Below are 26361 nucleotides of genomic sequence, written 5' to 3'. Positions count from 1 at the left end.
CCTGGCTGTCCTGGAACTCACTCTGTAGGCCAGGCTGGCCTTGAACTCAGAAATCTGCCTGCCTCTGCCTCCCAAGTTCTGGTATTAAAGGCATGCGCCACCACGCCCGGCTTCAGAATGATATTTTCAACCACATGGAAATGCAACCTGCAAAACAGAAGAAAGGCTCTTCCAATCACATCTAGAACCTCTATACATAACTCAACAACCAAAGAGCAAACAAACCAGTTAAAGTAGGCAGAAGTGGAAAAAGGGCACTTGTCTAAGTAATAGCAAGAAACAAGTCAAAGGATGAAGGATATGATTAGGCAGGTGGGAATAAAGATTAAAAACCGGGATGGGGGTGCTGCCTGCCATGCACAAACTGTTCAGATCAGTGTATGCCTGAAACCCCAGGACACAGGAAGTAAAGACAGAAGGATTAGAAGTACAAGGCCATCCTGAGCTACACAAACAAATGCTCATCTGATGGACATTATCGTTTAGATATATATGAAGGAAAGAAGTTCAGGTGCTCGTAAGCATATGAACGAAATCTATATCATCATGTCTAACAAAAAAGGGTAGGCACAAAAGGTTCCATGTTGTGTGATCCTAATAAAAGAAAATGCTCTAAGTGGGTAAATTCACATAGAAACAAGGCCAACCGTTTTGTCCTGCTCTGATGACACCTGACTCTCCAGACAAGCCACGAAATATGCAAAAGAAGAAAGGAGCTGATGCTCCAGATGTGGAAGTCCAAGGTCATTGGTGGTTTCACTCCTGGGAGAGTTTATTTCTACGTGCTCATTTCTATGGTGGCTGGGAAATGACAGAAGGAAAGGACCAGGACCTAGCAAGTGCTTGATGGCAGGGGTTTTCTCTGGGAGAGATGAAGGGGTTTGAATGGAACTAGGTGGAGGTGGCTGTTATGTAAAACTGTGAAATGTTTTGATCAAAGGTCAGTTTTTGTAGTGTGAATTTCACCAAATTGAAAAGAAAGCAGAAAGAGGAAAAGATGAAGCGGAGCAGCCCAGGTTTTCCAGAAGGATCGGCAGAAATGAGCCCCATGGAAGGGTGGGTGTGCCGGTGCTAATGAATGCAGGAGGATACAAGCAGAAGGGGAGCACCTGAAAAGAGGGTGGACTGGAAAGAAAGACGGTCTTGGTAACAAAAGAGGAGCGTCTGTGTGTAGCCCCGAGCACAGAATTGCCAGTGTGCAGAGTCCCAGAAGGCAGTGCATCGTCACTGGGACAGAAAGGCGCACCAGCGTGAGGAGACCAGGTACCCCTTGCTCCTTAGGGCCTTTTCTTTACAGATGCTTTACTTGAACAGAAGAAAGGGCAGATAGGGAGCTCATTAGAAATGAGTCCTGAGCCACTGAGGTGGTCTAGTTTTATATCAAAAACAAGAGGAGTGAAAGAAGGGACAAAAAGAATGAAGAAACTCAGTATTCACTCTACGGCAGGTCCTACATGCACTATCTCACACCAGTACCACCGAAGATGGTGAAAAGAGTGGTACTGTGCACAGGCCAGCTGAGGTCCACATTCAGGGGTCACATTCTTTAACCAGTTCCTTACAAATTCTCTCCCAGTGACAAGTTTAACATCACTAGCTTCTCAGTAAACTTAATTGCACTAGGAAAGTATGTTTCAGTTCTGGTTTTCCACAAAGTTCAATAAGGATACGTTCACATGTCCCATTGGAAAAAAAAAAAAAAAAAAAGTACTGGATCTCTCCAAATTCCAGAGCACTGTTTTGAAACACATTCGAGCTACATGGATTTCCTATTTGCCACATGGTTGCTCTGGCCTAGCTAACTGAGTCCTTGCGGCAAAGTCACAAGTTCTCCAGAAGGACTGGAAGATCATGTCACACTGTCACAGGGAGCTATTGGAGTTGTCCTCCAACTGCTTCTCTCTGCCCTGATGACACCTGACTCTCCAGACAAACCACAAAATATGCAAAGGAAGAAAGCAGCTGATGTTCCAGGTGTGAAGTCCAAGGTCATCGGTGGTTTCTGTCCTGGGAGAGTTTATTCCAGTCCGCAGTGCTGGGCAAGCTGCCTCTTCCCACCTGAGGACAGCAAAAATGGGGCATCTGCTGTCCTGTTAACTATGAAGAAGCAGGTAAGGGCTTTCCAATGCAATGGTGTCTACCTCCTTAAGCATTTCCTTGACATGTCCTCCACAAAAAGAAAAGTATTAGGAAAATTTTTGTTGAATTTCGTGTTTATTTTATTATTTTGTGAGTGTGTGTGTGTGTGTGTGTGTGTGTACACATAGACTCACTAGATATTCAAGGCATTATAAAGTGTTCAATTGTTGAGCAACAGCTCCAATCCCCGGTTTCATTTTATTTTTACGGTGCTAAAGATGGAACCAAGAGCTTGTATGTGCTAGGCAAATGCTTTCCTACTGAACTACATTTTGTTAATTCCTCATATTTTTTTAGAAATTCAAAGACAGGTTAACATTTCACCTATTGGTAAATATAGACTTCAGGGTACAAAAGACTCTGGGTATCCGATTTAAAATGGGAAAGTGTAAAATGGGTAACAGGACAAAGAATTGTTTCTTTGGAATAACAGGCTCTTCCTGGCAAAGTGTCTATGCAAGGACCACTGAGCAACCACATCCAGTGACTTCAACACCAGCATCTCATGAGCACTGAGTGAAAGCTGCCTAAGATACCTACCAGCTGTACGTGCAAGAGCTAAAAGTCGACAGGACTTTCCTGGACTCTTCCTGTTTCTTCAAAGCTTAAGAGGAAACTGGAATTTGAATAAATCACAATGTGCACATAATAGTGTCTTACATGCTTAAGTGAGAGGCAGAACAAGCTTAAGCCTGTGCTGCAGTATAAAACTGACATTTTGTTTTCAAATGTATCCTTCTGTAATTCTGGTTAATGTTTCTCTTCTGCAAGGTTTCATTTTAAAATAAACACAAGTTCTTCTCTAAACAGTTCATACATTCTTACAGTGCACAGGTATAGCATGTACCTGCCAACAAGAGTCTATGATTAACATTTTATCCTACCAGCTTTAATGAATATCTAGCCCTTTCATGCATTTCAGAATAATAAGTTCCAGAGCTGAGGGCACTTTACTTAAAGGCTAATACAGTTGGCATTTTCATCATTTCTAGGAGACACAGTGACTTTGCAAAGGTGAGCTGGAAGGAGCAAGGGAGTGCCCACATTGTACCTAGTGTGAAGATGACACTCCGGAGGACAGAAAGTCCTATGAAACCAGAGACACAGAAACTGACACAATGCTGACCTTGGCTCCTGTCAGCAAAAAGTATCATGCGAAGGTCACAGTCTGCTTCCTGCCCTTTGCCTCTCCATCTAGTGAGTCTGGAAAAGGTGGGCAAGGAGAATCATCACTAGAGCAAGAAGGCTGGGGAGACAGGAAGAGAAACCCAGCCACTGGCTAGAAGAATTCTGTCCTCTCAAGAAGACACATGGGTGATAAGCGAATGTCCTTTTAGTATGACAAGTAAGGAATGAGAAATCTGCCCTCCCTCTCATTGTGCTATGTTTTGGTGTATTTTCCAATTCCTCAATATCACGTCAAGAAGGCAAAGATCTGGGCAATGGCCATGGCTTGAGACCTCTGAAAGTAAAAGGAAGAGTAATGGAGGGACGGGGTTGGCCATTTAGGAGCTAACCAACCTGAGATTTTGTTAAGGACCACCTGGCCTAAGTTAATAGGCAACAGAGAAGGAGAGAGCTGTTGTGTAGAACTATGAGTTCTGGAAGAATGTGAGCGCATTCCCAGAGCATGACAATAAGGGGCGTGATGTGCACAGCAGTACTGCAAAGGGCCCCTGACGGAAGCCATGAGGCATCAGGTCCAAGGCCAAGTCATAAAGTGACAGTGCCCTTGGAAAAATCACCCCAGTGCTGAGTCAAACCAAATCCTACAGTTGCTCATGAACAGACAACACTAGAGAGGGAAAAAATAGGCTGTGTGACAAGAGAGATTCTCAGCCAGATCATGGTTGCCCCAGCCTCCTGCACCAATGTCAGCAGCCAAGTGTACTGCATGAGACTCACAACATAATCAGATCCTTTCCCAACTGTGGACCACGAAAAGGAGGTATCAAAGAGTTAGTGACTACTGCTATTGCAACCCCCCACATTTTCTTATAAAGCAATTGATAACTGGATCATAATAAATTCTGGATTGTGATATCTTACCTTATGAACTAAAAAGCTCCCTGGAATTTGGTCACTCCTTAGCTTTCCTGCATTCCAGTGAACACTGCTATTAAATATGTCTACCTACAAATATGGAAATTCTTCTAGAGTCTTCCACCTACCTAGTTCACAAACATATGCTAGCTTCGCAAACCCACGGATCTGAGTTCAATCCCTAGAACCTACACAAAAATGTAGCACTGGTGGAATACATGTGGCATCCCCAAAACTAGGAAGATCAAGACAAGTGGATCCAGAGGCGCTTAGTGGCCAGTCACCCTGGCCTGATCAGCAAACTGTAGGTTCAGTGAGAGATGCTGTCCCGTGGAAAACATGGATAGCATGATACCTAGATTGCCCTCTGGGCATACATATACATAAAAGTGTAGGTACACTTGCATAAAAGTACACCAGTGTGTGAAAATGCACCACACACACAACACAACACACACACACACACACACACACACAAACACAATGTACAGTTGTTTTTTTTTTAAAGTATGACATCTTTATACTAATTGAATGTCAAATGATAATAATTTGGATATGTTAGGCTAAATATATCATTCATCTTAATTTAACCTAGCATGCCAGTCATCCCAGCCTTCAGTTTTGGTTGCTATTCTCTGTTTTTATTTATATTGGCATGCATAGCTCACCTGGGCAGCACTGATCTCAGAGCTCAAGTGGACATAAATAAACGTTTGTGTCATTTTTAAAACCGAAGGTGCCCCAGGAAATGCACGCGGTTCCTAAAAACATTTGTGAAATTGTTTCAAAGGATGAATAAAAGAGATAAGAACAAGAGATGAGTCAGGCTGGGAATGTTGGCACAGTGATAGAATGATAGTGGTAGTGAAGGTGGTGGGGGTGTGGTAGTGGAGGTGGTAGTGTGGATGGTGGTGGTCGAGGAGATGGAGGAAGCGGAAGAGGTGGTGGTGATGGTTATGGTGGAGGTGGTGGAGGTGGAGGTGGTAGTGTGGATGGTGGTGGTCGAGGAGATGGAGGAAGCAGAAGAGGTGGTGGTGATGGTTGTGGTGGAGGTAGTGGAGGTGGAGGTGGTGGAGGATGAGGTGGTGGAGGAGGTGGTGGGGGTGGTGAAGGTGAAGGTGGTGGTAGTGGTGGTGGAGGTGGTGGTGGAGAGGTGAAGCAGGTGGAGGTGGTAATATCAAACTTGAACTTGAACTTGTTTCTGGAAAGAATGGTTTTCGATGATAAAACCACATGGCATCTTTAGCACTGAAGTCATTAGACATGGCAACAATGATCCTTTAATCCCAGCACTCGGGAGGCAGAGACGGGCGGATTTCTGAGTTCGAGGCCAGCCTGCTCTACAGAGTGAGTTTCAAGACAGCCAGGGCTATACAGAGAAACCCCGTCTCGAAAAACCAAAAAAAAAAAAAAAAAAAGAATTTGAAATATTAAATTTTCCTAATTCTGATTGCTGCTAGCTGAAAAGTATCTACATGTCTTTCAACACTGCAATCATTTGTGGACTTAGGGATTTGAAGGGATAGTATACTACATTCTCAAGACAAGAAAATGGATTTAACATAGTTTCTGAAAGTGCTTAACATTCACTGGGAAAGAAGGGGCGAGAAGGAGAACATGATTAAACTTTGTAAGTGGAGTCTTCTTCCACCACGGGAGCATCTTCTCTGGCAGTGGCAGACAGCAGAGTGTTGCCTGCAGCCGAAGGCTGATGGGGAAGGGAGACACCCAGCTCAGCTACCTGCAGTGAAGCAGAAACTCCTGAGCACTGGGCTGAGGAGCTCAGAGCTCCAACTCCATTTCCCTATAGGGCTGCACAGGCAAACTGCTCCACCTCCACTCAATAGTGTCTGCTGAGCGACCTGATTAACAAATCACTCCTGTAGAAATCTTCAAGTTCCATATGTTGGTATCATGATTTGTTTTTGATGTGGGGTATTGCTATCTACTTCAGGCTGGCCTTGAACTCTTGCCATAGCCGCCGCCTCCTCCTCCTCCTCCTCCTCCTCCCCCTCCTCCTCTTCCTTTTTCCACAGCACCCCATGTTCATGTGCCACCACACCCAGTCTCAGCTTAAGAACCCTGACCTGAATACTATGCTTTGAAAATGTGAAACCAAAGAATTCCATGACTGTTCTTGTTTCCCTATGAAGCATAGCAGCTTTAATAAGCAATAATTTGGAATAAATGCAACTCTACCATCTAATAGGCAACCAGATTTTACTTCTGAAGAACATCTACATTACAATATGTTAAAAATAGATAAAGGAAAATAAAGACGAAGATGCCAACAGCCAAGGTAACATATTCCAGTTCTAAAAGAAGTCAGGATAGCATGGAAAAGTTCAATAAGGAGAGGGGGAAGGAGAAGAGGAGGGGGGAGTGAAGGACACAGAGACATTGGTGAAGCACATACATTACATTAGGAACTCTACATGCAATTAATATTTAATTAAAACAACTTGAAATAATTCAAAAAGAAACAATGTACCCCAAACACTAGTTTTTCCAAGAGCCATATTTTAGTGATTTTTCTGAACTGAAATCCCATAGGAACGAAGTTGAGCAAAGTTTAGTTTCTTTTGTCAAAAACCAGCAGTGCTCAGACACCAGGCCCTAGATGCTTTCTACTGTATATTATATATACCAAGAGCTGGATTTCAGCCCACATTTTGAATGAATCATAATTCATAGGCTCTAACTACTGAGTGTTGCTTAAGTGACACCAAGTGCTTTTATTTTTAGGCGCTCCTGAGGTGGAGAGGGTAGGATAGAAAAGAACTCTCTCTGGACAGGAGGGCAAGAGTAACACAAAGATGTCAGCCAGCGACCAGGTAGCCAAGTCCAATCAGGCATTGCAAAGATGGGGAAGGAAGAAGACCCCAGGGTGCCTACTGTTCTAACTAAGGCTTAAGGCCACCCAACCCTCTTTCTCATCAAATGCCAGGACTTATACCATGTGCCACAAAAGCATTTCTCCTTGAGTTTAGAATATGTAATAAAGCACCCCCCCCCCCATTCTGGTGCTGCTGTGACTCTTGACACTACTATCTCTATTCATGAAACACAGATGCCTTCATCATTAGAAAGCTAATAAAAAATGACTCATTTGAGGATAACACAACTATGGGATAATGTAAGTAAGATGGGAAAAGTGGACAATCCAGAAGGATAGAATGAAAACAGAGTGGAAAGCAAATGATGTATCTATCTACACTGATTCAAAGTTTCTAAACTTACTCAGCATCCTTAACTGGACAGTGCCTACGAAGACAAGCTTATGAGTCACCCTTCAGGGGGTGGTAAAATATAGTACACTGGACTAAAAATAGGTAGGAACATACAATAATAAATCTACTTTCTTGATCTTCTTATATCATTAAAGACTGGCCATTGGGAGACGGATTGGGTTATGCAATTCTTCCTTGCCCTCACAGAGAGGCCGGAAGACAGCCAGCCAGTGTCAGTGCCAGGAGATAATGACGCACCTGACATGGGAAGAGTGATCTGAGAAGCCCTGTACTCAGAATGCAGCTATTAGGAGCAGGGAAGTCGCTGGTCCATGGGAGTCACTGACAAATGGCTTCTTGCCTCTTAAAGGAAGAAAGGGCAAACAGTGCAATCTTGTAAGGGCAATTATAGAACAGCAATTTGATGAAGAGATCAGAAGGAGGTAGTCGCTCATCTTTGGCTGGGATCTGGTGCTACCTTAAAGCACTGACGAGTATACATTTGGAAGTAACACAAACCGGCCATACAGAGATAGTTCTTCTGATTGTTGGAGCACTTCATGAAGGATTTATGGGAAAGTTAGACAGGTATGGAAGGAATTACCTGGTGTCACTCCCACAGGCAGCTGCCATAAAATAAAGGTTCTTTGTGGATGGGCAGAGCTATGATTTCTCATGAAGGTGGGAGTCTGCTAAGAAAGCCTGAACCAGGCTTAAACCGTTACAAAGCTTTTCTCTTGGTGGCCAGGCAGCACTGTCACAATCAGCAAGAAGACGTCGAGTGAGAGGCTAGTGGCTGGCAGAGTCAACAGCAGAACTAGTGAGATGACACCCAGAAAACCCCAGGGGATTCTGCTTGCCTCTTTACCACACCTAGGAAAACAGCCAGGCACCACCTTTAACAGACACTGCATGTAGATTCTGCCCTGGGGTTACAAGGTGGATACTCACCAGGCAGCTGGGAGCAGCAGCAAGGGAGGTCTACCGGATCAAACCCTGTGCACAGTCCCTGCAAAGAAAGCAGGAGCAGACAAACAAAAGTCAGTGTGAAGTCCTTTCAGGGTGCTTGCGTACATAAGCACCCATTGATTTCAGAATGGAAATCTGGCATGTACCACTTAAGGCACATCAGAAGGCAGGAGGGTATATTAAATTACTAATGATGATGATTTAGACAATAAAGGTTACAAGTCATCAAACTAGAGGCATCTACTGCTACATGCTACACAGTTTACACATGTTCTGCAACAGTGCTATCTCCCTCCAAATACTTAACTTAGTAGTTAAGGAGCAATTGAACAACAAGGTTATCTAAGATCTTCGGAAATAATTGTACAATATTTTCCTGGTTAACAGGAAAATGACCTCCGATGATCTGTAACTTCAAGAGCTCTTTCAAATGTCCTTAAATGAACTGTCACTTGAAGAAGTATTTCTCAGGAGTACAGTGCTGAACAGAACAGATTCACAATGGAATTGTACTTGCAGATTTACAGTGAATTGCAACTATAAGCAAAGAAATGTTCTTCTCTTGTGTCTCCACATTTTCTTTAATAATAGGCTGTTTGCATCAAACCTGGGTTTGGTATTCAAGTTTTGGCTCACCTAAGTTTAATATTAAGTCCTTTCGAATTCTTAGCAGAAAAAGTTCTAGGAGGTATCAGAAGTACATGGGAGTAAGAGGAAGCCCACTGGCACATGGAAAGCAGGTATAGATATGAAGACAGGTGATGAAGAAGTGGCAAATGGCATCTATGACAGTCTAAATTTGATACCCTGACCATCCATTTCTGTAAAGCATGACAGGACGGGACATCCACAAGGCCTGTTTCAAGAAACAGAAAGCAGCAAATATGAATCTAGAGGGACAACAACAAATATAAATTCACAGGCCACAGGATTCATTTCAGGAAAGTGGAGCAGTCTAGTGAATCTGCGACCCTGCTGTGTTGAGGCAAATTTCCCTTGGTCCATGTGCAAATACCTGGAGGTGAACACTATCTGAAGCTGTGACAGGACTCTAAACTTGAAACAGTGAAAGAGAAGGGAAAGTAAAGAAAGGAGACAGAGGAAGGTGGGCCTTTGTTTGAATCTAATATTGAGCTACTGTATGTTACTTTTACCAGAAGACATACCACTTTTAAAGAAGAAATTAGGACAAAGTATGAAATTCACCGACTACACACAGAAACATTCCATTTGATTATAATTTACAGAATTCGAGAATTCATTGATTTAGTGATATACAGTAAGTTCGATGAGGGTCGTAGCCCCATCATAATTAGCCCTGGTCAGGGTACCCGTGATTCAGCACCCTCAGTGTTCTCTAGAGCCTGGCACCTGTGGGGTACCTGAATATCTCTTCTTTCTTTTATAAAACAGGAACAGTTATAGCACATCATTTTGGAGTTTACATGTGGGGTCTCCATCTTTGTTTTAGTTAGGTTCTTTAGATAGAAGCCAGACGAAGCATGAATCGAATCATGATTGTGCTGGCTAGTTTTATGCCAACTTCAATCAGTCAACTTGAATCCAGCCCACAAACAAAAATGATTTGGGGAAGAAAACTCAACCGAGAAAATGCTTCCACCCGATCAGTCCATGGAAAAGCCTGTGGTGTATTTCCTTGACTGATAATTGATATGGACGAAGCCAGTTCACTGTGAGTGGGGCCACCGTGGGCAGGTAGGTGATCCTGCGTGCTCTGGGGAAGCAGACTGAGCAGGGCATACACAGCAAAATGAACAGTACTCTTCCGTTTTCCCCTCAGCGGGCCTTGAACTCCGGCTTCCTGCCTTGAGTTCCTGCCCAACTCTGCGATGAACTGTGGTGCAGAAGTGTAACAAAATGCACCCTTTCCTCTCCCAAGTTGCTTGTGATCGTGGTACTTCCTCACAGCAATGGGAACCCTAACTAAAACAAAGATGGAGACCCCACACGTAAACTCCAAAGTGATGTGCTATGACTGTTCCTGTTTTATAAAAGAAAGAAGAGATATTTAGGTACCCCACAGGTGCCAGGCTCTAGAGAACACTGAGGGTACTGAATCACGGGTACCCTGACCAGGGCTAATTATGATGGGGTTCCGACCCTCATCGAACTTACTGTATTTTTAATGTTGCATTTGTTTGGAGCTGTATATGAACACGAGACTACAGCTGACAGGAAGATGAGGGTGATGTGTGTGCTGAAAACCATCATCGGCCTCCCTGGCACTTAGCACAGGCCCTGACACTTAACAGAAGTCCAGAAAAACACGGCTGAATGGAAGAAATAATTACATGGTCCACCCAGAGCTGAGACATTAAATTTCTTAACTCTCTTGTGCGTGGTGGGGCTATGAAACAAACCTAAGTCCTACGAAGCTCATGGGATTTTTGTTCTGCTGGACCTATCGTTTTTTTAACCCAAGGCTTTCAGACTACACATGCATCTTTCCCATCTTTTCTCTCTTTCCCCTCTGCTGAAGCATGGCACTGTGGGGAAACCCGTGTCTGCACACCTTACATGACCAGCTCATCAAAATCACTTCATACTGGCATGTCAGGACAATGTCCTCTTCTGCGGGTCAGATCCCACCTGCCAGCTTCTGCATCCAAATATTATAAATCTGGGCACTGAAGGGCTGACTGTGGTCTCCAGGAAAGGATGTGTCCTTAATATGACGGGAACCCGGAGAAGGGATGTCAGGAGTGTCTGTCTACCTGCTCTCTGGGCTTCGACCTTTCAAGAAGGAAATCTGCTTCCCTGTAGGGTAAAAGGGAACTTAATTGTTAAATAAAATGCCCAAATCTCAATACTGTACCTATCCTGGTCAAACAAAACCTGCTGTAAACGAGCTACTCAATGACAAGAGACAATCTACTCAACAAATGCCATAAGAACAGGCAGAATCACAGACAAAGCAAGGACGCTGGCTCGCTACCTCACACAACATGCTGAAGTCCACAGCCACACAACTACAGCACGCTCCTGTTGTTTACCTCCAACCTGCATCCTTCTGTTAAGCCCCCTTCATCACAGAAGCCTAGAGTTATGGATCTCTAAACCTATGGCTCTTCAGTAAGGTTTATGAGCGTGAAAGGAAGGGAAGGGCTCTACCTTCCCACTCTGCCGATCCTGTGGCACCGTGCAGTGAATGCCTACCCAGAGAGCTCTCTAGCTTCCCATCTGTCCCTCTGTAAGGCTAAACCTCCTGGTCTGAGAAAACATCCTAAAGGCTGCAAAGAAGTGTAATGGCCTCTTCAACTGCTATTGGCTGTGGATAACCACACTGCAGTACAAACCTGGGGATTCTCCACAGGAGCTGTGGGAGGAATTTCAGGGATGCTTTCCCTTTAAAACTTGAAATAATGGCAATAGCTTTGCAATTACCAATATAGAGTGTTTTGCCAGGCTTCCCTCGTGTATTCATATTCTGTGGCTTCTTAACAAACTGCCACAAATGCAGTGACTTGAAAGACATTTATGAGCTCCTGTTGCGGTCAGTCAGAGGTCGGGACACTGTAATAGGGCTATGTGTTTGTTGTCTTATAAAGTTGAAATTCAACTTCCTTCCTCTCTAGAGGCTCTGACCAATCTGTACACACCCCCCCTCTCTCTGTGTGTGTGTGTGTGTGTGTGTGTGTGTGTGTGTGTGTGTGTGTGTGCGTGCGTGTGTGTGTAAGAGAGAGGGAGGACGGGGATTAAAATTATGCCATTGCACCTAGGACCTGTCATACATCTACCAACTGTGCACCTCAGGCTATGATAGAAAGTGACGTCACAAGAAAAGCTAACTAGATATCTTAGTTAGGGTTACTATTGCTATTATGAAACACCAGGGCCAAAAGCAACTTGAGGGGAGGTGGGTATTTTGCCACAGTTCCACATAACAGTTCATCCTCAAAATAAATATTAAAAAGAAGAAAAGCAGTGAGGGCAAGAATTATGTGGTGCAGGAACCCGGAGGCAGGAGCTGATGCAGAGGTCATGCAGGAGGGCCGCTTACTGCCTTGCTCCACATGGCTTGCTCAGCCTGCTTTCTTATAAAACCCAGGAGCACTAGCCCGGGTATCACCACCCACAATGGCCTGGATCCTTCCCTACTGTTCACTGATACACTACACAAAGTTGAAGCCAGAGGTAAATCTTCCCATTCCTTTCCCCAGTGATCCCAACCCAAAGAATGCCCAGGCTGAACCAAGTTCTAAACAGATATGAGATATTGCGCTCCTCTATCTTAAGTGTTAAGTAACTAGATACCAAGAAAATTGACATTCTGTAAGAGAAGCATGTGGACATATACAGAGACTGAAAGAAAAAAAGAACATGAATAAACAGAAAAGAAAGCAACTGTATGTACTGAGGGCACATTCGTTTTGTTAACACAGACAAATAACAAAATGGGCTAATTTTTTTTTTTTAACCAAATGAGATTACAAACCAATTTAACTACTTTGTTATTCAACTAAGTTGGTTACTGGAAGTTCCACAGAGACAATATATATGTGCCACTATAATAATAAAGTAAACTTGTAAAAATATTTAAATGTTTTACAGATCCATTAACCCTTAGCATGTTAAAAGTTTTATATATATATTATATATATATGCATGTATGTGAGTGTGTATATATGCACCACATGAGCTCAGGGGCCCTCGGAGGTTAGAACAGACTTCAGATTTCTTGACACTGGAATTACAAACAGTTGTGAGCTGACATGTAAGGCCTGGGAATGGAACCTAGGTCCTCTGGAAGTACAGCAACCGCTTTTAACCATTGAACCACCTCTCCCAATTTTGCTCCATACGAATCCTCTTCCATTATGGCTCTGGATGAACTGATAAATTGTGAACAAATGGGAATACAGCAAAATCTAGCCCTAGAGGAAAGGTAGAAAAAGCCACTAGTTCCTTTACCATTAGAGAGATCATGAGCCTCCTCAGGATGAGGAGAAAGAATACCCCCACCCCAGTTCAGTAATCTCCAATCCTTTTCCACTAATCACACCCAGCCCCAGAGAGGACAACATTGCTGCTGGAGCCCAGATGCCACAGACCCCACGGAACACCATCCAACTCAGAGGCTTAGAGTTAGTAGTACCAAATTGCTACAGGAGCTGTGAAGGGGAACGCACATTGAATCACAACATCTGCATTCAAGGTGGATGCACTATTGGTGACTCATTTTCCCCACTATGCTGTGTGTCAGGTAGCATCTACTCAGTGACAGAAACCGAGGGGTGTTAGCATCCAGAGGCCCTCTGCACATAGTAGTGGGCGCTAGAAGTATACCTTGGTTGGGCACGTTCATTTTCTACTATTCAGTTTCAGTTCCTGTCTTATTAGCTATTAGCAGGGATCCCAGAAACTAATTTATTTTGTGAGAGACACTCCTCTTTCATCTGATGTAATGTGGTAGTGCTTTTTTGTGGCTTCTGTTTTTACAGGGTCTCAAGCTACAGCCTTTGACTTAAAATACCACACAAAGCTGCTACAACATTCATATATGTCTGAGATAACATATAAATGAAACATTCCTGGCTTCCTGCGATCCTCAGTGAACCCCATAGAAGATTCCAGCAGGCTCTCAGTGTCAGAAGCCTGGACGCTTGCCAACACAGGTAATTATTCTCTGCCTACCTAATTTCCCCGGGCAATTTTAATTGAAAATGGAATTATCTTTTATCCGTTACTGCATTCTAATCTGCTCGGAAGCAGCCCCGTGTCCCGCTTCTTGCCGCCACTATAAACTCACTGAGCTGATCTCTTTTTGAAGCTTAGGTTGAAAAAAAAAAGTTTCTTAAGTTCCCAAGGTGGGGGAAATCTAAGATATATATGAGCCATTTAATTAGTCTCAAGCTACTCTGCTGAATACCACTGGCAGACACAATGAAGTAGCCTTTCCTGCTGTCTAACATTCTGAAGTTTCTTTTGTGGACAGAAACCTAAAGCTTTTCTTACTGAAACACACACACACACACACACACACACACACACACACCTCTACCTACCTACCTCCTACAGACGGGATATGATTTTATTCTCATTTTGTTCATTTCCAAATAGCCTATTTATTTAAAAATTCCTATTCATTTCCAAATAACCTGATTAACAATCAGCAAAACCAAAACACACCACTTAACATAGAAATACTGGAACATCATTGGAAATGCACTTGAAATACAAATTTTTGTTGACTTCCAGTCACAATATTCTGAAACCAATGATGTCCAACAGACACAGGGAAGACCACAAACGCATCAAATGCATGTCACATGTGCAATGTTAAGCTTTCCAACATCATCATTACAAATACACAAAGAAGACAGAATACTACTCAGGGTTAAAACAAAGAACTGTTGACCAACAAACAAGTAGGACGGAGGTAAGGGAGTTTTAAGAGAAGCTAACCACAAAAGGATATACATTACATAATTCCGTATGTATGGCATACTTGGAGTGATTATCCAGATGGAGCACAAATCAGTGATTCTTCTTGAGACAGAGCAGAGAAAGGGACACTTGGAAACAATAGCACAGGAGACCTTCACAATGGAGCTCCTCGGGATTTTGTGGTGGTGGTGGCCTATGGATCTGCATAGGTAATTAAGCTACACTGAATACACATGTAACCTTATGTAATCTGATAAGCCCCATCAGTCCTATCAATTCACAATGGCACTGCTGTTCTGGGTGGGTTTTACCAATGGGGAAAACAAGAAAAGACAAGGAAGTCAAGCTAGGAGCCTGGGCAAAAGCTCCATGATGGAGCATGTGCGTTGTGAAGGCCCAAGTTGTCCTACCCCTGCCCACGGAAAGATAGACGCCTCCAAAAAGGCTGGAGGCTACTATTTATGAGAGATAGCAAGGCCACGGGTTTTCCCTCCCTCAAACGAGTTCGACCCAACTGCACTGGTTATGCTTGATCACATGAAGATGGAAGGTACATAGGCAGGAAATATGTCAGGATAGATGCTTACCCCTTATTGGCCTGATTGAAAATACAGTGACCTTGTAGGCTTGCATTTTTAAGCCACTGCAAAATGTGTCGCCATTCTCTGGGAGCCTAGGAACGGATCTGGCCAGAGTCTACCGTCCTGGCCAGTACTTAATTAAAGCTTGCTTTCGATTTGGGCTCAGAAACGGCCCAATGGGTCTTTCTCTCACAATTTTCAGGTTTAACAGCTTACCATGACAAAGCCTGAGGTTCAACCTTCAGCAATACAAAACAACAAAGGTTAAATAAAGTAAGTTTAATTTCTAGAAAATATTTTATTTAACCCACTAATTTCCAAATATTGTCATATAATTAATCCACATGCGACTGATGCAAAAATGAAAAGTTTGTTGTTTTTGTTGGACTCCAAGGCTTAGGGATCTACTGTGGACCTTGCATGACTATCTCTCAATTCAAACTAACCTCCTTTGGAGTAGTCAAATGGTCACATGTGACTTGGCTCCCAGGACTGAGCAGCAGGGCACCCACTCCTCAAATCCCTTCAGTGGTACAGAATCTTCACTGTGACACATCTTTCTTTCTGGAAGTCTCTTGCAGACACACTTCATAAATGAAAGTCTTAAATACTGAATAATCACCAGAAAATATGATGCTGCCTACAGAGAATAGCACTGGTATTATCAACTTCAATCTGTCCTGGATTTTAGTTTCAATGCTGCATTTGTTTTGTTTTGTTTGGAAACTAATTTCTAGTCTCTCTAGAAACAACACACAAGTCGAGTTGCAGGAACTATGGTGTGTTAGCTGTGCTCAAGGACATACCATAGGCTCTGGACCTCTGTGAGTCACTCTGTCAGGCCTTCTGCCTTGCTCTCCCATTTTCCTCTGGTGACTGGAGGCAGGATCCCTAACACAAGAGAACCGTGTGCACTTGCTCTGTCAGCCTTGGAACTGACACCATCACGAGGGAAGAAGAAACAAGTGATGGAGTATATGATAGAAGCTCTGAAAAATATATAGAATTAGGCCAAACCTCCTAGGAGCCGAGAAGCAAAACAAGAAGCAAGTGGATCTGAGCAGAAGCTGCAGGGCTCAATCTCAGAAGAGCAGATTACTCACCATCCCCCACCCTTTCAAGCAAAAATAAAGAGAGAAAACACCGGTCCAAACCAGAGCCTGGGGGTGTAGGAAAAGAATGGGTTTGGGAGTGAGAATGAGCTATCTTTGAGAATGCAAGTCAATTAGCCTCTCCTGGACCTAGTTTACTTGTTTGCAAAGCAGCAAAATTATCTACCAAATTCACTGCTGTAAAGTGAAATGGGATCATACAGGAGGCAGGCCTATCACAAGCCTGTGGCCTCGAGTGGCTGTTCAGTTACAGTCCTCTCCCACTCCTTTACTTCTGCTGTCAAAGTACTAGGAGAATAGAGAAAACAATCTGTGCAAATTAAACAAAGAATAGGAACGTGGGAAACGCAAGGGCCGATTGCTCCAGAAAATATGCCAGAGAGGGCAAAAAAAAAAAANAAAAAAAAACAAAAAAAAAACAACCTGTTTCATCTCAATGTGTTATAATTCCCCTCTACCAGGCTGCTGGGAACGTGGATTTCATAATCAATCTAAGTTTACAGATGCTTCAGAGTGATGTAGAGAGCAAGCATGTGAAACACAGGAGAACTGTGATTCCCCAGTAATCTAGAAACGTAGAAAAACACCAACTCGGGACCTCAGGAAACTCTACCTACATAATCTACACAAGAATAAAAACAACAACAAAAAAACCCACAACAAACAAACAAACAAACAAACCAAAGGGACAGCTTGCCAGAGCTTTGGGGGTTCTGAAGCTCCCCGGGTATTTAAGTTTGGGTTGGTATTGATATGATTTACTTTGCTTTGGTTTGCTTTGCTTTTTTTTGCCACACACAACTGGTCAACCATCTGTTCCATGAGAAAGTATATCAGGAGCAGGCTCACCAGGTCCTGATGATAATTTGTTTTCTAATGATGTACTTGACTACTGCAAACTCTTCAAAGCCAAGAACAGAGATACTAGCACCAGACCAGCAAAACAGGTACCATACTGAAAAGGGCGTCCAGGTGCATAGGTAGACAGCAGCTAGCTCTCATTCTCTTTCCTATCATTGTGGAATGATTGGTGTTAGCAGGAACTTAAGCGGCTGGTTTATGAATGGGTCGAACAGAGGCTGGTCGTCTGGAATGGCACGTCACATGATATGAGTCGACTTCTAGGAGAGCATGAGAAGAGTTCCAAGCTCTTTGCAGCCAGAGCCGCTGCTGCTGGCATCAGGCAAGCAGCCTGAGATGCTACAAGTAATACACGAAGCAAGACTAGGTCACAACAGGAAACCACAGCAACCGAAGTCAAATGAGATGGAGAAGTACTCAGATGTTCTCACCCTCCAGGGACGTTCAGGGCGCATCAAGGTCTGGATTCTGGAGCATAGACAGTTTTAATGATAAAGATCATTAATTAAATAGAATGATTATTACTGTGAACGCACATGATAAAAATTCATTCTTTCTAGTATAGATCTGCAGTTTTTGTGAAATGCATAAACTCATACAACACCAATCATGTCACAAAACAATTCCCCCGCTGTCCTAACAACCCCACGCTGCTCCTTTGTGTCACTCCCCCACCATCTAATTCCCACACAACCATTTACCTGCTTTCTCTTCCTAGACGTAAATCCTCTGAGACTAATTCAGGGTTCTTTACCCAGCATAACGCATTGTATAACTTACCTAAGATAGTGTATGTACCAATAGATAGTTATTTTCCTCTGCAAAGTGCCTAACTCATTGTATTGGGAAGAGCACAGTTTGTCTTTCATTTCTTCTACTTTCTGATGCTCATAAAAAGAAGTAATGTAAATATGAGTGAAAAGCTGGGGATAAACAGCCATTTCCTAAATACCCGTAAATGGCTCTTCTGAATTACATGTCTTTGTGTTTAACCATGAGAAACCACTGGAATCTTGCAAAGTAACTGCACTATTCTGAAATCCCATCAATAATGTGTCCTGTATCATCACCCCCTGGGTACTGTGTGGGATGTACATTTCAATCTTATTTTATTCATATTAGATATGAAAGACGAGAGATGTCTCTATGGGTAACATCTTTGCTGCACAACCATGAGGCCCTGAGTTCAGATCTTAAGCAGCTGTATGAAAGTCAGGTGTGGTGGCGTGTGAATCCTATTCCTAGGAGACAGAAAAAAGTGGCACCTGGAGGCTTGCTAGCTAGACACCCAATGGGTTCCGCATGTAGTATAGGCCCGAAGACCCACTAAGACAAAGCTATTTTTTCTCCTACCCAAAAGAACAAACCTGTTAGATCTGGATAAAGATCCAACATAGTAGGCTGGCCAGGCACTTGGACAACAGATCAGCCATCAGAAAGGTAGATTCACTTACCACCATGTTAGAGATGGAAGGAATAATTATCCCTTTAATGAAAGAATGTATTTCTTTTCCTTCACAGAAAACTCACCTCTGTGTAGCTGCTACAGAACTGGGCATGTCTGGGTAGCTGCCAAGCTTTACAGTTGGCCTATCTTGTGCCTTTTTAAAAACTCTAATGAAATTGTTCTCGGGCTTCCTTCTAAGCCCACTCTTAGGTATTACAACCCTGAACAAGGACCTCAATTTCCCTAATAGCATGTAGCATGCCAAGTGGGCTCCAAAACAATTGCTGGTAATATAGGTACAGTGAGAGATGCTGTCTCAGAAACATCAGGTGGAGGGTGATAAGAGATGTCACTCAGTGTCTACTGCTGGTCTCCCCACATGAACATGTGAGTGCAAACATGGGTGCACACATACACACATATACACATAAGCAAATAAATCATGCAGACATACATACAAAAAGCAGAGTCATGGTATCTCAATATGGTATAAAAAGTGAGAATCATATGATCCAGCACAAGGCAAGGCCTGGGCCAAGTAGTGGGAGTGAGTGGGTAGGGAAGCAGAGGTGGGGGGAGGGGTATAGGAAACTTTCAGGATAGCATTTGAAATGTAAATAAAGAAAATAATAATAAAAAAAAAGTGAAAAAAAATCTCCTCAACTCATTTCACAGTGTTCTATTATTAATCACTAACATAGTCTTTCTGTTTGGGGGATTAAGGAAAGACCTGAGTAAATCTATACAACAGAAATACATAGATGACCTGGTACTAGGAGAAAAATTCCTTCTAAAACTTTCCATAAATATATATACAAATAATACTCACATACCTACAAATAATAGTCACAAAACTTTAAAATAAATAGTATGAAACCTAATATAGTCAAACTTATTAGTGTAATAAATCAATAGTTATATAACTATATATAGTCCACACAAGACACATTTTATAATATAAGGCAATTTTCTAAGTACACTAATAATTCAAACTCAACACAAAAGATTATCTGCCATTTTATAAAACTGAGACTCAAAATTATTACAGCCAGCAACAGCATATTTACAAAACTTAATAATTTGATTACAACGTAGCTATTTCATGCTCGGTTCCAATTTTCAGTTTCCAGGTTTGCTCCACCACCACTTTGTGGTGACAGTGACTTGTTTTCTGCCACTGGGATTATTTTATAAAGTCCTTATCTACTCCCATAGATGGAACAGGAAATTAAATGTCTTTCCATGAAAAACAGCTATTTAATTCATCCAACAAATATTTGTTGTATTCCCAGCGAGCTAAAAGGGTGGTGGGTGGCTGCTTCTATAAGTAACGGCCTCCAGAATAGTGTTGCTGACAATGTGACATCTAAGCAGAGACCTGAAAGAAGGACAGGGATGCCTTTCATGAGAACCTAGAAGGGGCTCCAGAGGACAGTTCAACAGGGGCAAAGGTCCCGAGAGCACTGTGTGTCTTGCGGTACTGAAGAGATCCATAAAAGCAGATATAATAGCAGAAAGGTTAAAGTCATGGACAGGTGGTCACTGGTTCTATTGGTTAAACAGGAAGCCATACATGTTTTCCACCATACAGTTACATGATTTGACTGAAGGTTTAAAGGGCTGCTTTGTTGCAGCTTGAGAGTGAATGCCGCACAGCAATCGGCCAGCTACTACAAGAACCCAGATGACTCAAGAGAGAGGCTTGGTTCAGTAGTGGCTATAGCCTAGCATCTGAAAAGCTGTAGATTCACTCCATGGACTGAACACAGGCATCAGGACTGGTTTCTTTCTGGAATGAATGTGGGATGTAAGGAACAGAAACTATGTCAGAGCTGAAAAGTAGCAACAAAAAGGCTGAAAGTGCAACATCCACTTAGTGTGCAAAGCAGTAAACAGCTTCACGGGCATCTTTAAGGGGTTGGAAGCCAGAGGCTGGCTCAAGGAGGGGCAGCTGATCTTTGCAGAGTAGAAATGGAAGGTAAGACGCCAGACCGCCACTTTCAATAACTAACTCTTAGAATATTTTCTGTATCAGTGAGGAAGAGGGAGCTGAATAAAGATCAAAATCAGAATGTCATTTCCCCTCTTCTGCCCTCATTTGGTGTAATCCTCCCTAAGGGCTGCTGTAGGCTGAGCTTGACCTGAATTATCCAGATGAATGGGTTAACAATGAATAAACAGCATGATTGAAATGTAAATAGATGAAGATTAATGCAGTCAAGAACATGAACCACCCAACAGGAATAGATAAGACACAAAAGAAGTAAATTATAATTTCAAAAGTTTTATACGCTGTATGAATTGTTTGAAGGAACAAAAAAATGGGGAAATGATACACTTCAGAATACAAATTTTTATTCTTTTCTCTCTGAAAGTTAAGGAGACAGTCAAGATTGAAACCATTCTTTGTGGGGCCAGAGACAGCGATGCGATTAGGATGTGTGGGATGTGCATTCATTGCCAGCATCCATATCAAGCAGCTCACACCTGTCTAACCCCAGCACCAATGGATCTCACATCTCTGGCTTCCATGGGCACCTGCACTCATGCGCACACACCAACATGCAAATAATCTAAAAAATAAAATTACTAACAGTTAAGAAAAACATTCTTATGAAGTTAACCTAGTGCTGTAAGGTAGTAAATAATGATTGTAAAGAAATCCGTATTATTTTGAAGGGCCAGAAAAACCATAATTATCAATGGTACAGAATAATATGTTTGTTGTTTTAATTTTTCCATACAGAATATTTGACTGTGTTAATTTTCCAACCTCTATTCTTCCCATATCCCTCCCACCCATCAACTTAATGTTCTTTCTCTTTCTTAAAAAGAACAACAAAACAAAACCACATACATATGTACACACACACACACACGCACACACACACACACACACACACATTGACCACAGAGTCCTGTTTATGCTGGCCAATTATTCCTAAACATGAGGCCTGCCTGTAGTGTGGTTGCTATACTCAGAGTCATTCCCTTGAAGTAAACTGATTTTCATTATCCCAGCAGCTATAAATTGCAAATAGCTTATAAGCTAAGAGTGGGACTTTACGCCAACTTTTCCTTCTCTGTCTGGGGATTTTGCCTGGTTCAAACTTCCGCAGGATGTGTGCATGCTGTCACAGTCCCCATGAGTTCATGTATGCATCAGCCTTGAGTCTGAAAAATACTTTTTCCTTGGACTCATCTACCACTTCTGGCTCTTTCCTCCTCCTCTTCCTCTTCTTCATATATCCATGAGGTTTAAGGGTATGATACAGGCATCCTATTTAGGGTTTATTGCTCAAAGGCTCTTGATCTTTCATGTTATACAGTGGTAGATTTTTATGTTAATTACCATCTACCACAAGAGGTTTCCCTGTTAAGAGGTGGATGATCTATGGGCATAGCAATATGTCATTAGTTGTTTTACTGCTATGATTCCTGCAGAATAATAGTAGTTGTTTTTCATCTAGGGCCCATGACCTATCTACCCAGTATTAGATTCTTAGACTTATTAACAGTATCAGCTATGGGATTCCATTTCATCGAATGACCTTAAATACAATTTTAAAAAAAGAAAAAACAAAACAAAACAAAACAAAACAAAACAAAACAGGTGGTTGGTTACTTTCATAACATATGTGCCACTATTGCAGAGGGATAATTTATCTTTGGACCTCTGGGTCCTCGTAAACTGATATCCAGATAAGCTAGTACCCTGCTAATTTAGTTCTTGGGACTGCATTACAAATGTGACACTAAACAAATCCATTTGGAATCAAATATCTAAAATATTGCCCTTTAGGCTTGTCCTCAAATCTACCTTTCACTGTGTTTCTACGTAAGTCCATGGTGAATGAATGAACGAATGAACGAACGAGCGAACGAATGAACGAATGAATAAAGCTTCCCACTACTGATGGGCTGTAGTACAGCAGAAAGGCAAGGAAATATACTTTCATATTCTGCTTTTCTCAAAACAAGCCCAATATAATTCCCTGTTTGTAATCCTGGGGTGTATCAAAGTAAAACTTAAAGCACAGAAAGGAGCAAATATGAAGTTCTAACATCTTGGGATGTTTTAACAACATTAAAGGATGCTATCATTAAGCAGCATGAATCCGTAAATCCACTACATCTCCCTATCTCACCCTCCAAGTAAGGTACCCCTGGAACCCATAAAGCACATGACTGCCCCATCACAGCTAAGAAGTCCTGAAGGCTGAATGAGGTTCAAAATAACCTTCTACTATTTTCAAATGGCAGCCTACAAGAAAAATAAAATGTTAACTCAATTTTTGATTTACCAATCTAATAATTCATGGCCTAGGCTTTGATTTTACTTTATCAACATACTGGCCCCTCTATTGCTCACGATTAGAGTGCAGTGTTAATCACTCTCATCTGTAGAACTGAGATACCAGAAGACAAATGAGGACCCAAAAATATCTCATTCACATGACTACTCAGGCATATGGCAGTGTCCATTCCAAGTTGAAAAGCAGAACTCTGTTTAATAGCACAAAGGCCTCCAGTTAGTTGCATCTTACTTGCAATCATTCTGCAGACTGTAGCTGCTAGCTGAATCATCTTGACCTTATTTAATTTGCTATTCTCCTTTCACATTAGTTCTGCTACAGAAATAGGACCACAGTTTCCTTTCAATAATTCCCTGACAACTCAGGACCAGGAAGAATCAATTTACTTTGTTGACTTCCCTCCTTCACCAAAAGCCAGTAATTATAAACCATTTAATTAATGCAAAACCTTCTCTCTTTCTTTTATTATTATAGCAAGATAAATATTGACCAAAGGTGCACTCTATGACTTTTCCCTCTGTTTCTCGGTGTGCTTTTATTGTATTTGTATTGAACTAAGGCAATGTATTTCAGAAACAGGCACTCCTTAGATAAAGGTTTGCTTTTTACATAATTGTCAGCAGGTACTGACTCAGAAGAAAGCAATATTTTATACAAGGGAAACTTGAATAATGTGAGATCTACCTAAAATGCATTTTTATTGTTTGATGGAAAATATCTGAACATAATGCGTTATATAATATGGGAAGGCATATTTGAAAAAAAACAGTATCTCCAAGAAGATACACAAATCCAAAGCAAATTGTAGAAGTTTTAAAAACAAATCAGCTTTATAGTATAAACATAAGACATGTGATTCAGGTATGAAAGCAGATTTTTCTGTTATTTTGTTTTTCCAATATTATATGAATTACTGAAATAATAATTATTATCTGTCTTATGTTATTTACCATTTAACTGTCTTTAGAGCAAATTTTAGAAGCTACTCACTAGTAATTGTACACTGTTCACATTAACTTACAACAGATAAGTTTTCAACGTAGTCAGAGAAAAATCTGTGGCATTTACAATGTTGTCTGCAATGAAGAAAGGATAAATTGTGTAAGTTATGTATTCAAGAGAAAAAGAAAGCTGAGGACAAACAGTGTAAAAACTCGCTACTGCACCAACGCCTGTAGAGTCCTACTACATCACTCAGCAGTATACAATCTCAAACTTGCTCATACAATGTCCTACTGAAAAAGGGACAACAGATCTCAAAAGAGCAAGCATTCTTAAGCCAAAACAAGGTTTTGTTTTTATTCCTGTTTATGACAGAGGACTCTGATAATTCATTTTCTATAGGAAAGAAAACACTATAGAAAGATACTATGGTCCTCTAGACAAAGGATGAAGAACAGAAGTATAATGTGAACCATGTGTATGTTAAAATTTTTCTTTACCACATTAGAAAAAGAAACAAAGGAAAAAGAATGCATTTTAATTTTCATTATCCCAATATATCTAAACTATTAACTGAATGAGTATTACATATGAAATATGAAAATTACTAATGAGATTTTATGTTTTTTTTTTCTCATGCAGAACCTGAAATCAGGTGTGTACTTTAACCTGGAATCACATCTCAACGTTACTGGCTTCATCCTGGATGCCAAGTGACCACATAAAAGTGGTGGCTATAACATGGGACATCAAATATCTTAAGAACTGATGAGCAGGTAGCCACTGATCTGTGGTAACAACACAGCCAAGACCCAGATACAAGATGACTGAAAGAAGAGAATTGGAGAGAAACATGGAGTTCTCAAGGCCTGGAAGGCACGTAGGTGTTATTGAAGTTCTTATGGAAACCTAGCCAACTTTCCTCTGATTCCTGTAGCCTGTCATGTCACCTCAATGTGCGTGCCAGTAGTTCAGTATATAAACCATTGCACCCCACTGTGGTAAATGTTAACTTGCTGCTTGAAAACCTGTCTTTAACATCTTCTATTCCTTACAATGGCTTTGTGGCATATCTTCCTTATGAAGTTTAAATTCAAATCATAACCACAGCTCTAATCTTGAAATCAAATCATGACCTACACCTCAATGTCTCTTTCTAAAATAACACTTCCAATTACCGAGATTTCACCTACAAAATATTATGCTAGACATTGCCAGCCTTGGAATGCTAGTACTGAAAGGTGCAAATAAGATGCATAGGTCGCCTGAGAATTCTGGCTAGCATGGTCCATGACTTTTGTTTGGATAACAATGGCCATTGTGGTTTTATTTGTGAATTTTCCCCCTAAATGCTGGATTCTGAACCTCAAATCCTACTTTATTCATCTAGGAACATAAGCAACAAAGAAAACAACAGCCATGTACTAATGTGATTGCAAGGAGCAGAGGAAAACTTTTCTCTATCCAGAGACCAAGATATATTCACAGACTAGCACCCATGTTATGCAATCCTGCAAAGCAGGTGCATCTGTATAGTCAACAGTCATCTTAATTGCAAATTAGAGGTCACCCCTGTGATGCTGGCCCTCCTATTCTACTCAGAGGGTACTCGGGTCCCCAAAGTCATTAGTGCAAACTTGTTTCAATTGCTTTGGACTCTGCCTACACAAAAGAGTTCTCTGTAGGGACCAGTGCTATTCCAGGCCCCTCTGCTCCAGTCTCATAGTCTGTCACTTAGGAGAAGGGTCTGCTTGCCTCTGTAATTACCTAAATTTCTTCTGCAATCTCTTTCTGAACATGAAAAGCCTCTACTGTTTAAAACTAAAAGTGGTATTAAAAAACATGTTGAATTCTGAATACCAAATAATACTTTATTCATTTAGGAACATAATAATTCAAGAAAACAGCAGCCATGTTTTGTTTTGCACACAAACTAATTAAGGTTCAGCACTTTCTATCTAAAGTCTTAAGCCACCCTTTCTACTATTTAAAAAAAAAAAAAACATTCTGTTTCTCATGAATCTTTGAACTTTGAGGTAAACTTGACTGAATGGCTGTGAGTTTGGGAGGAAAAATAGCTTAGAGTTCTTCAAAATAACAGAAATGCTAAGAGCTTCTCCCTTCTGCACAAATCCCACTTCCCAGGAGCCTCAAAATGCTGTCTTCTGGCCAACACCTGGAATCCCAGCATTTGAGAGGCAGAGGCTGGAGGGCCATCTACTTATCAAATTTGAGGGCACCCCAGGGATCTCTTCTCTTTCTCTGTGAGCATCTCTCTCTCTCTCTCTCTCTCTCTCTCTCTCTCTCTCTCTC

At 41.7% G+C, this 26361-nt stretch overlaps 1 protein-coding gene across 12 annotated transcripts in view; it reads right to left on the bottom strand.

Annotated features, from left to right (window-relative positions):
• Plcb4 (phospholipase C beta 4) overlaps window positions 1-26361 on the bottom strand; it is a 368815-nt gene that overhangs the window by 211108 nt on the left and 131346 nt on the right. For 10 of the 12 annotated variants that reach the window (XM_029535870.1, XM_029535879.1, XM_029535877.1 and 7 more), the window contains one exon: window positions 8364-8421. The exons of 1 other annotated variant lie outside the window; for it this stretch is intronic. The gene's annotated coding sequence lies outside the window, so the exon portion shown is untranslated. Of the gene's footprint in view, window positions 1-8363; window positions 8422-9017; window positions 9038-26361 lie in introns of those variants that run through there. One more of the 12 variants, XM_029535872.1, reaches the window with a different exon arrangement.

The sequence above is a fragment of the Mus pahari genome, chromosome 3, assembly GCF_900095145.1.
Source record: "Mus pahari chromosome 3, PAHARI_EIJ_v1.1, whole genome shotgun sequence".
Classification (NCBI taxonomy): Eukaryota; Metazoa; Chordata; class Mammalia; order Rodentia; family Muridae; genus Mus; species Mus pahari.
The sequence above is the reverse complement of the archived record's forward strand: the minus strand, read 5'-3'. Positions and strand labels throughout refer to the sequence as shown.